General features: G+C 38.0%; 1 non-coding gene across 1 annotated transcript; it reads left to right on the top strand.

Moving 5' to 3' along the window:
* The first annotated feature begins 12,683 nt into the window (after positions 1–12,683).
* On the top strand, positions 12,684–12,790 carry LOC133098481 (U6 spliceosomal RNA). The gene has a single exon (XR_009702181.1). It is a non-coding gene; the product is annotated as a U6 spliceosomal RNA (small nuclear RNA).
* The last annotated feature ends 287 nt before the right edge of the window (positions 12,791–13,077 follow it).

Raw genomic sequence — 13,077 nt, 5'->3', positions numbered from 1 at the left:
GGGTAAAAGAGGAGATTGTAATGTTCCAGAGGCTAAGGAAGGAGAAAGTTTCAGGGAGGAAGGAGTGTTGAGTGCTGCTGAGATTTCAAATACGGTGCTGGCCGAAGACTGCCCATTGGATTTGCAACGAGGTGGTTATTGATCACCTTATCAAAGGCAATTCTAAAGGAGAAAGCTGGATAGAATGGGTTGAAGAGTGGATGGTAGGTGAGCATGTCTAGATACCACGTTACCATTTTTTTGAAGAGCTGGCTGTGAAAGAAAGTAGTTTCTATCATAAATGTGCTTAAGTGATGAATTTTGGTTTTTTATTCAATATCTATCCACATTGCTGGGCTGTAAACTTCTTAAGATCAGGCAATAACATCTTTCTTGTTTACTTCTGCATATTCAAGAACTTTCACACTTCTCAATTCATGGTTAATCTTAGTAATATTTGATAAGTAAATGAATAAAAATGAGTAAATAAGGATTTAGGGAATATCTTGAACAACTATTTTCGGGAAAATGATAAAGTTGCATTTAGAATATATTCATGTCATTGGAAGTTAATTTGTTGGAAGCAACTATATTGTCATGCTCTGTCACTATCAGGGAGAGACTTTAGGCTGAAAAAACCATAGTCCCTGCTCTGCCATTTTTGGGAAGAGAATTCCACTCTGACTGTTGTTTCCTTGAAACTTGCCCTTTTTGTCTCTCATGCTGTTGCCTTAATTCCAGCCTTTATTATTCCTCACCTATTCTAATGCAATTTTTAAGGGCTCTATGCACCATAATCCCTTTGCTGCTATCTGTAAATCAAAAACAAAACAACACCAAACAGTAAAACCAAAGCTTATGCATATGCTGATATTAAAAGAACTTGTCTCTGTATTTCACTGCTTGCAAAATTCTGGACAAATCATGTAGTAGACACAGGCTCATTCACCCATGCATTATTGGCACCCTAAGCATGAGCTTAACCCACCTACTGAGGAATTTATTATTCCTCCAGGCTTGCCTCTCTCCAGTTCACCCTCTTCCAGAGTGATACTAACATACAGATGCAATCTTTTCACGTGAAATCCTTCATTGGCTCTTCATGACCTATAGGACAAAGTTCATTCTCCTTAGCCTGGCTTACAAGGTTTTCCATTTTATGATCCCTGGAAACTTCCTGGTCTCATCCTTTGCCACAATACTGAGGTACTCCAGCCATTCTGTATTGTTCATAGTTCCCTGAATACCTCTTGGGATCTCACAGAGTCCTACATTTGCATGACCTGATCTCTCTGCCTGGAATCTCTCTCCAACTTCACGCACCTTCCTCCATTCCCTCCAGACTCAGATAAAAATCACCTGCTCTCTTAGGCCTTCACAGAGTCTTGGTTAGGTGCCCCTCTGTGCCATTGCAGCACATTCTGGTTTTGCCTAATCTACCTACTATATTGAAACTGACCTCATCTCTTTCCCACACGACTCCTCCTAATAGTGACAGCCAACATTCATTGACCCTTTAATGAGCTTTACGTGTGTCATCTCATATAATTCTCACAACAACCCTATGAAGAAGGTACTATCAATATTGTATTTCACATGTGACAAAGCTAAGACCTAGTGACTTGTCCAAGGTCACACAAATAGCAAGAGATAGACCAGGAATTTGAACCAAACTATCTGACACTGAAATCCCCACTCTTAACCATTGCACTAGACTGTGAGCTTCTTGAGGGCAAGGAGTGAACCTCATTCATCTATATGTTCCCAGATCTTTGCACTAGATTTGGAACAATGAGAAGTTGGTGGATGTTTGTTGTATGAAAAGAATGAATGAATAAATTTACTTCATTATGGTTTATTTCTCTTATCTCCTAGACGTTGTTAGGAAAATTAGATTTGTGCATTTTTTTCTAATGAGAGAGTTCAAAATAGAAAGGAGTCTAGCATAAATCAGAAGGGTGAAAGCACTGGAAGCCTTTCCACATGGATGAGGAATTAGATTTGTTTGGTCTCGTGTCAAGAGCTTGAATTAGGGCCAAGGGAAGAAAGTATCAGGGAAATAGTTTTTACTCACTGGGAATTAAAACAATTTCTCTTCCAGAGCTGTATAAAGAGGGCATGGGCTGCCCAGTAAGGGGATGAGGTCCCCATTCCTGGGGGGTGTGCAAGCAGAGGCTGAAGGGCCACTGGATGAGATGTTGCAGAGAAATTTTAATGATCTAATGAGGCATTTTATTGGATGACCTTGGAGCTCTTTTCCATCCAGAAGTCATATGAGTCTATGAAATAGAAAAAGGAAGGGGAAAGGGAAAGAACTAAAATTGGAACAGATGAAGCAATATTTTTTAATTTTCCTTTTGGTGTAACTGAAAGTCTAAGTTTATGGAAGAGCAACGTTTGTGAGGATTTATCTATCAAATCAAAGAAAATAGGCAGATGGAAATAAGCTAATTGAAAGAATTTCCTATGAGGACCTTTCTCTTTAAGCGACTGATTCTGCCCCAGTTTTCTTCTACCCTTGAGGCTCCTCATTTCCACCACCTACACTGGAGGTGACTTTCCTGGAAGTGGTGGGCTTCTGTGAAATGGGAACAGGGAGAAATAGAAATGGGCACCCCTACAGTGGGCCTGTTTTGAGGGGAGAAGAGACAGGCAGAGGGAAAAACCTCCAGCAGAGGAGAGATGGAAGACATGAAGGGGAATCCCACGCTGGCTGGTGGGATCGAACTTTTACTGCCCTTCTGTAGCGGTATCAGAATTAAGGATGATGGCTCTAACCCCAGAGGCAGGGGAGAGCACCCCCACCTATTTCTAGGATCTCAGGCTTTCCCGGGCTTGTGAGAGAAAAAGAAAAGAACAAAGAGAGACTGAAGAGTGAGAAAGAGCATCTGGTGGGGCAATGGCAGTCTTGGCTTGTTAGAGAGGCAAAGCCCTGGAGTGTGGGCTAGGCGGTGGCGATGGCAAGGGAAGGCAGTATCAGAGGATGCAGGGGTGCCCTGCAGGGGTGCCCAGGCCTCAATGCCAGGAAGGGTGAGTCTGGCCTGAATGCGGTCATCAAGGCTGAGTTTGGGAGGCCTTCTAATACCAGAGAGCAGCAGGCCTTAGGGGATGGAAGCTGGCATTCTAGTAACTTGACTGGTATGGCCAGAAAAGTCCCCTTTGTTACTATGTCTTTCCTGAAACTATAACTTCTTAGTAACACCTTTAGATTTTACTTAAGCACCTTGAGGAGAAAAATCCTACCTTGTTTATGTTTGTTTCCCCAGAGTGTAGCACAGTGCCTGGGACACCATGCACTAACTAAATGTTTCTGAAATGACTGACTGAATGAATAAATGAATGAAGAGTAATCACAACTTTTGTATTAGACACTGGATGGAGTAGGAGATGGAATCTACAAATGAGGAAGACAGCCCCCATGTTCCTAAGAAGACTGATGTCAAGTGGGGAAGCTGAATATGCGTACGGTTAATACAATGGAACAAAGGCTGATGAAGGAGGAGACAGTGCTGAGTTCAGGCTGCATCTAGAAGTTACTGGACTCAAATTCCATATGAGCACATTGGGACTTTGACACCAAAGAGTCTTGCCTTTTCTCTCTCTTTTTTTTTAATTTATGATTGTTGATGTAGTAGACTGGCATTCTGAATAACTTAGAAAATGTTAAAAGGCAGGACAAATATAAATCATAAGCTCACCACTCAGCAGCAACCTATTATTACAATTTAGGCACGTTGCTTTCCAGGACTTTTTCTTTGCACTTTTTCCTTCATAATGGAGATCATATTGCACCTAGGATGTGATGTTAACTTTTTCCCTTCCCCCATTTACCATGTTGTTAAAATGTTCTTCCTAAGCATGACATATGACTATCATAGTCTATCATACGTCTGTACCACAACTCATTAATAATTTGCTTTCTGCCGGACACTTGGGTTCTTCAAATATTTAATATTATAAAAATTAAATTAGACTCCTAGAAAACTAATTCCCAATAAAGGCAGAAATCATTTTTACAGTTCTTGATGCCCCTTTCCAAACTAACCTCATCTTAGTCCATTTGGACTGCTGTAACAAATTACCACAGCTTATAAACAACAGAAATTTATTTCTAGCAGTTGTGGAGCCTGGGGAGTTCAACATCAAGGCACCGGCAAGTTCGGTGTCTGGTGAGCGCCCACTTCCTGGCTCATAGATGGCTGTTTCTTCACTTGGCAGAAAGGGGTGAAGGAACTCTTTGGGGCCTTTTTTATAAGGATACACAGGCCTTTCATGAGGGCTCCACCCTCATGCCCTAACTGCCTCAAAGTCTCCACCTCCAAATACCATCACACTGGGGATTAGGTTTTAACATATGAACATTCAACATATAGGGGAATGTTTAACTGAATTATGGCACATATGCTCAATGAACTTGTGACGCATGCATTTTAAAATATAATGAAATCTTTGTGGAAATATGAGAAAACAATAAGATGTTATCTATGTTTAATTAAAATCATATAAATATGGTATCAATATATATGCAGGATGGAAAAGGTCAAAAGGAGAAAAGTTGCTTTTGTTGTGTATAGAGGTAGACACTGCATTTATAATATAATTTTTCTTTTCTTTTTTTAGTTGCAGGTAATATTTATTGAACGTATCATATTTCAGATATTATCTCTGCCACGCACAAAGCACTTGTCATGTACTATTTAGAATATTTTTCATGACAACTCTATTATATTGTTGCTATCATTTTATCTATTTAAAAGAGGATGTAATTGAGGCTCAGAAAGGCAAAGTACCTTGTCTAAGGTCACTTGGCTAGTAAAAGGCAAAACATATACTCAAATTCAATTCTCTCTAATGTAAGACCTGGTGCTCTTAACCACCATACTATGTTGCTTGAATTCCTTTTATATTTTAAGCTGCTAATTATTTATTTATTTTGTATTGTGGTAAGACATTTAACTTGAGACCTACCTTCTTAATAAAGTCAAAATATACAATACAGTGTTGTGAATATAATTTTTCTTAAGTTTATCTTGATTTGTTTCCTCTTAATTTTCAGCCCAATGAGACAGCTATTTCCCCCTTCATCCCCAAGCAGAATGGTATATAAATGGTTCCCTAACTAAAAGGCATATAGTAGATGTTTTCAGGGTAAGGTCAAGGTCACAAGTAATATGAGATCTTCACATATGACCTCAACCTGGGAGAGCCAAGGAAATCAGACAGCAGTTTGTTTTTCAAGTTTCAGGAAAAAAAAAAAAAAACCACCTTTCTAGTCAGTTGAAGGAGGAATCCTACAGGCCTGGAGGAGCTTCACAAAGATTGGAAAGAATGTATTTGGCCAGAGAGTCCCTGGCCTGAGTAGCTGATTTTTAAGGAGAGGAAAGGAAATCCCAGATAAAACTGCAAAAGCAGATGTCACAGAGGACAATAGATATGAGAAAAAGAAGCAACGTGGTATGAAGTATCACAGGAACACTCAGATAAAAATATGTTCAGAAATACGTCTTATAGCTACCTTGTGGACATGCCAACACATTCAGGACAAAGATCAATCAAGAGAAGGAATAAAGCACAAAATTGTCAAATAAAATTTCAGAGGTATCAGTGCAGCTTGATGGAGTAGGTATCAAGGACGAAAAATGACAATTGAAAGTTAAGTGTATTTAAAAGAAATAGAAATATAGAAAAAATAGAAGAGGAAATGAAGTAGGAGAGTATGTCTGGACAGCAATGAGTAGTAAGGTAATTGAGAACCTAAAGTGGGATAAAATGAAAGAGCAAAGGAGAGAGGAACTGATGTGATACTGCCATAGAACTAGCACCTACCACCTGGTGAGAGGGAGGAAATTTATGATGCTCTCCTGCAAAGCTGGCCGAGGACTTTGAAGCCTGGGGGACTCCAATATTTCTCCTCTCTTCTGGGAATCTCCATTTTTGAAAAGCAGAACATCATACTTAACTTTCTTGGAGATCATCTCCCGAAAGGCCAAGGAAGTAACGAAGGAAATAATGACATCAGACTCAGTTGGGAGCAAGAAGGGAAACATTAATATCAAAGTGGATAACGAATTGGGAAAAGTGAGTTTTTAGGGACACTTGATATAGTCACACCCTCTAGGCTTGAAATTGGCTTTTTGAAAAAGTTTAAAAAGTAGAGCTTATCATCTGAAAAATGAAAGAGGCAAAAATGAAATTCTGTTCTACAAATTAATATGGAAACTGGCTGTAAGTCTTGTCCCAGCCTGTCCAAAATTTCTACCAAAATCCCCATGAAAATACTCACAACATAAAAACTCACAACAAAACAAAAATGGAAAGAAAATATATTTCTACAACCTGGTAGAAATTTCACTTGTACAACAGCTTTTGGATCTGGATTAGGAGAGGAAAAGTCATGGGCTGCCTATGTGTGACCTCACAAAAAGGCAGAACAAAGGTAGGAAGACACATGTGTCTACTGCACAGCTGCCTCCTGGCCCAGAGATGTGGGCATCAGATAGAAGTTGAAAGCTTGTACTGAGGGACAAATGGCTATGAATTGAACTCCACGCTGTCGACTTAGTATTTGGCCAAGTCATTAACTTTCCTGAGCCTTGGTTTCATCATCTGCAAAATGGTATTCATATAGTACTTTCCTTAAAGAGTAGCCATGATGATTAAATTAGAAGAACTAATTCATGCAAAACACTAAGCATAGTGTTTGGAACATAGTAAACATTCAACAAATACTTATTATTTTTACTCCATCCTTTTGGAAGCTTGACCTCCCAGAGAACAGGAAGTTTCCCAAGGTGGTGAAAAGGAAGTGGAAGGAGGAAGGGCAATCACACATAAGACCCTAGGATATGGAGTCCCCTCCAACACTGTAGAGAGGGGAGGAAAGAGGAACAGCAGGTCTTCCGGAGTAGTGCAGCATTTGCAGAGAACCAGTGGGCAGAATAGGAAAAGAACTTCCCTCAGTAGATCTTCATCAGATAAAAACCTGACACACAGAGGAAACTGAGCTGGGTTTGAATGCTTGTCAGCCAAGTCAAGGGTTGTCAGATAAAACAGGGAGCCAAATTAAATTTGAATATTGGATGATTTTCAAATTATTTTATCATAAGTATATCCCATACAATATTTTGGAATGTATTGACAGTAAAAAATTTTCATCATTTACCTAAAGTTCAAATTTAACTGGGCATCCTGCATTTTTATTTGTTAAATCTAAAGACTCAAATTTACCCTCTGGCTGCAGTTATTAGGAAGAGGCTTGACTTGCAATGAAATGGAGAGTGAATGAAGCCACAGGAAATGCACACACTCTGACACTTGGTAAATGCTAATTGAGTCTGGGTCTCTCCTCCTCTTAAAATGAATAAATAGAAAATACAACAACAGCAACAATAGAGGGCCAATCAATGGAGGAGAAGGGAAGAAAGTAACTCTGAAGATTCGTGCAATAGAACTTTGAAAATATTAACTACAAAAGGCAGTAGAAAGGTTTAGAAATTGTTTAGTATCTCCCAGAAGGCTTGCATTTTTGATGAGGAACAGAAAATTTTAAAGGAGAGAAGTTTACAAATAATATTAACAAAGTGAAATGCAATAGATAATAGAAAAGATAGCAAGGCAGAATTCCAAAGAAGGTAAAATGTGAAGAACGAAATTTAAACAATCAGTTTTGGGGGCAGTAAGGAGCACAATTGATGTTTCAGTAAAACAAATCAGGAAATGGGGTTGAGACTGGAGAAGCATCTCCATCCTTAGAGGAAGAGCATGGAGGTGAAATTAGGAAAAGAGAAAGATAGGTATAAGACACAGAGAATGGAGATCAGATCTCAAACCATATGAAATCAGAATAATTACAGTACAAGCAAATGAAAACATTCTCAACTCCAGACCAAGATAGTGACATTGGAGCCTCCTGAATTTCCCTCCTCCGATGGATAAACCAAGTATTCAGCCACATATGTAATAATTCCGTTTGAGAGATATCCAGAAACTAGAGGAATGACTGCATGCATAAGACAACTGAGAAAATATAATAATAAAAACAGGAAAGGCTGAGACACACTCTCACCATAACCACCCCCCTTCCACCGGCACAGTGCCATACAATTGGGAGGGAACCCCCAATGCCCAGCTTCTCCTTGAGAAGTGTTGGGCTTGAGCCATACATTTAGTGCACCAAATTTTAAGACTACCACACAAGAGATAGGCCCCCAAATCAACTGGCTCTGAAAGCAATTGGGACTTGCATTTACAATCCCACAGAACTATAGCAAACAAAGAATCAGTTGTTACTGGGCACACAAGAACTCACTGAGGCTATTCCCCCAGAGGTCAGTGCAAAGGAAGTAGGCAAAATTGCCTATCTTCCAGTCTTTCCTGGAAAGGGTTTGACTGCATACTTTACAAGCTGCTTCTTGAGGGTCTGGCTTCTAACTAGCAGGCATCTAGGTGCTTTCTGTGATCCTCCTTGGAGCCCAAAAGAGCTAGTGGGCACTTCCCCTGCCTTCTCCTCTGGCTCATCTCAACAATAAAAGCAAGTTATTGGTATCTCCTTGGAAGAAGCTGTCCAAATAGCTAGTACCTAAAATTTTATGGCTGCCACCTAAGGGACAGGCCCCAAATCAAATGATAGCCAATGATGATTGCATTCCAGAATACCACAGGACTATAGCAAATAGGTGCAGGAATACTCCCCACCTCCGTGGATATACATGAAGGCTTGACAGAGGGAGCAAGCAAAAATGCCCATCTACCAGTTTCTTCCTCGAAGAGTTTTAACTGCATACTTTCCTAGCTGCTGCCTGAGGGTCTGGCTTCTAATCATCCTGCAACTAGGTGTTGACTGCAATCCTCCTATTTGGGACACTGATGGGTTTTGACACATCTTCAACTACTGGGAGCCACTAAGAACAAATACAGCAGCTTGGACAATCACAAAGGTTTGAGAGAATATCAAGAACTGGTCCAGGCTGATTAATAAGGTTGACCCCCTACATGAGACCAATGTGTCAAAACTGGGAGAGGTGGCTGTTTTATCTAGTGCATGGAAACCAACACAGAGAGTTAAGGAAAGTGAGGGAACAGGGGACTATGTTCAAAACAAAAGAACAAAATAAATCTCCAGAAACTGATCTTAATGAAATGGAGATAAGTGATTTACCCAATGGAGAGTTTGAAATAACAGTCATAAAGATGCTCACCTAGGTCAGAAAAGCAATGCATGAACAAAGAGAGAATTTTAACAGAAATATAGAAAATATGAAATAGCACCATACATAAATCATAGAACCGAAGAATACAGTAACTGAAAATTTTAATAGAGGAGTACGACAGCACACTAGATCAAGTGGAAGAAAGAATTAGCAACTTGAAGACAGGGCAGTGGAATTCATCCAATTAGAGGAGCAAAAAGATAAAAGAATGAAAATGAATGAAGATAGATTAAGGGACTTATGGAACATCATCAAATGGATAAATATGTGCATTATAAGGGTCCCAGGAGGAAGAGAGTGCGAGAAAGGGCCAGAAAGCTTATTCAAAGAAATAATGGCTAAAAACTTTCCTAACCTGGGGAAAGGAACAGATATCCATATTCAAGAAGCCCCAAAAGTACTAAATAAGATGATTCCAAGAGTCCCACACTGAGACACATTAATGGATACACAATATACAAAGACATAAATTTTGACACAAAAACCATAAATGTTGAGGGGGGTATGAAAATATAGAGCTTTTGTATACATTCAAAGTTATCAGCTTAAAACAGACTGTTATAATTATAATGTATTTTATGTAAGCCTCATGGTAACCAGAAAGCAAATCCTATAGTAGATGCACAAAATATAAAAAGAAAGAAATCAAAGCATACTGCTACAGAAAATCACAAAGGAAAAGGGAAAGAGAGGAAGAAAGGAACAAAAGAACTGCAAAACAGAAAACAATTAAGGAAATGGCAATAGTAAGTCCATATCTATCAATAATTACTTTAAAAATAAATGGATTACCTTCTCCAATCAAAAGACAGAGTGGCTGAATGGATTTTTTTAAAGAGACCCAAATATATGCTGCCTACAGGAGGCTCACTCCAGCTCTAAGGACACATACAAATTGAAAGAGAAGGGATGGAGAAAGATATTCCACGCAAATGCAGACAAAAAGAAAGCAGAAGTAACTATGTTAATAGCAGACAAAATAGCCTTAAAGCCAAAACTGTAATAAGAAACACAGAAGGTTATTATATCATGATAAAGGGGTCAATTCATCAAGAGACTATAACAACTGTAAATATTTATGCACACAACACTGGAGCACCTAATTATATAAAGCAAATACTAACAGATCTGAAGGGAGAAATAGACAACAATGCAATAGTAGTAGGGGACTTCAATCCCCCACTTTCATCAAGGGACAGATCATCAATAAGAAAACATTGGACTTAAATGACATGTTAAACCAGATGGGCCTGACAGACATATCCAGAAAATTTCATGCAACAGCAGCAGAACACACATTCTTCTCAAGCACATAGGGAAGATTCTCCAGGATAGATCATATATTAGGCCACAAAGCAAATCTTAATAAATTTAACAAGATTGAAGTCATATCAAGCATCTTTTCTGAATACAGTGGTATGAAACTAGACATCAGTTACAAAAGAAAACTTCAAAATTCACAAATATATTGAGATCAAACAGCACACATCTGCATAACCAATGAGTAAAAAAAGAAAGCAAAAGGGAAATTTTAAAAAATCTTGAGACAAATGAAAATGGAAACACAGCCTACCACAAATTATGAGATGCAGCAAAAGCAGTCCTAAAAGAAAAGTATATAGCAATAAATGCCTACATTTGGAAAAAGAAATTGTTTGTCTCAAATAAACAACCCAACTTTAAACCTCAAGGACCTAGAAAAAGAAGAAAACACTAAGCCTAGAGTTAGTAGAGGGAAGGAAATAACAAAGATCACATTGGAAATAAAATAGAGACTATAAAGACAATACATAAAATTAATGAAACTAAAATCTAGTTTTTTAAAAAAAGAGAAACGATGACAAACCTTTAGCTAGACCAACTAAGAAACAAAAGAGAAGACTCAAATATAATCAGAAATGAAAAATGAGACATTACAAACTGAAAACAGAAAAACTAAGGATCACAGGAAACTACTATGAACACTGATATGCCAACAAATTAGATAACCTAGAAAAAATGGATAAATTCCTAGAAACATATAACCTACCAAGACTGAATCATGAAGTAATAGAAAACCTGAATGAGCAATTACTAGTAAGGAGACTGAATCGGTGATCAAAAATCTCCCAACAAAGAAATGTCCAGAATTACATGGCTTCACAGGTGAATTCTACCAAACATTTAAAGAAGAATTAATACCAACTTTTCTCAAACTCTTCCAAAGGATAGAAGAGCAATAAACACTTCCAAACTAATTTTATGAGGCCAGCATTACCCTGATACCAAAGCCAGACAAGGACACTACAAGTAAAGATAATTATAGGCAATTATCCCTGGTGAATATAGATGCAAATTTCCTCAAAAAAATATGAGTAAACCAGTCAACAGTACATTAAAAAGGATTATACACCATGATCAAGTGGGATTTATCCCTGGGATGCAAGGATGGTTCGACATAGGCAAATCAATAATTGTGATACACCACATTAACAAAATGAATAAAAATCACATTATCATCCAAAAAGATGCAGAAAAAGCATTTGACAAAATTCAACAGACTTTCATGATAAAAACTCTCAACAAATTAGCCATAGATAGAACGTACCTCAACACAATAAATTCCATAATAAATGCCACAGCTAACCTCATACTCAATGGTGAAAGGTTGAAAGCTTTTCCTCTAAAATCAGGAACAAGACAACGATGCCCACTCTCACCTCTTTTATTCAACATAGTACACGAAGTCCTAGCCAGAACAATTAGGCAAGAAAAAGAAATAAGAAGCATACAAATTGGAAAGGAAGAAGTAAATTTTTCTGTTTATAGTTGACATGATAACCCAAAAGACTCCACCAAAAAAACTGTTAGAATAAAAAAATTCAATAAAGTTGCAAAATATAAAATCAACACACAAAAGTCAGTCATGTTTCTATATACTAATGAACTGTCAGAAAGAGAAATTAAGAAATAAGCCCAGTTACAATTGCATTAAAAAGAATACAATATGTAGGAATAAATTTATACAAAGAAGTGGAAGATCAGTACACTGAAAACTATAAAAATTGATGAAAGAAATTGAAGAAGACATAAATAAATGGAAAGACATTCCATGTCCATGGATTGGGAGAACATTGTTAAAATGTCCATACCACCCAAAGCAATCTACATATTCAATGCAATACTTATCGAAATTGCAATGGCATTTTTCATGGAAGAAGAAAAAAACAATCCTAAACTTTATTGAAACAACAAAAGGTCCCAAATAGCCAAAGCAATCTTTAGAAAGAAGAACAAAGCTAGAAGCATCACACTTCCTGATTTTAAACTATATATTACAAAGTTATAAGAATCAAAACAATTATGTTTGTGGTCTAAAAATAAACACACACATCAATGGAACAGAATAGAGACCCTAGAAATAAGCCCATGAATACATGGTCAATTAATTTTTAGCAAAGGAGCCAATCATATACACTGGGGAAAGAAGAGTCTCTTCAATAAATAGTGTTGGGAGTGCTCGCTTCAGCAGCACATATACTAAATTTGGAATGATACAGAGAAGATTAGCATGTCCCCTGTGCAAGGATGGCACGCAAATTCATGAAGCATTCCATATTTTTAGATGAACTTATTTGCAAAGCAGAAATAGAGACACAGATGTAGAGAACAAACCTATGGATACCAAGGGGGGAAGGGGTGGTGGGATGAATTGGGAGATTGGGATTGACATATATACACTACTATGTATAAAATAGATAACTAATGAGAACCTACTGTAGAGCACAGGGAACTCTACTCAGGGCTCTGTGGTGACATAATGGGAAGGAAATCTAAAAAAAAAGGGGGATATATGTGTACGTATAACCGATTCACTTTGTTGTACAGCAGAAACTCACACATTGTAAAG

This window comes from Eubalaena glacialis, chromosome 9, assembly GCF_028564815.1.
Source record: "Eubalaena glacialis isolate mEubGla1 chromosome 9, mEubGla1.1.hap2.+ XY, whole genome shotgun sequence".
NCBI lineage: Eukaryota > Metazoa > Chordata > Mammalia > Artiodactyla > Balaenidae > Eubalaena > Eubalaena glacialis.
This window is presented reverse-complemented; position numbering and strand designations above follow the sequence as displayed.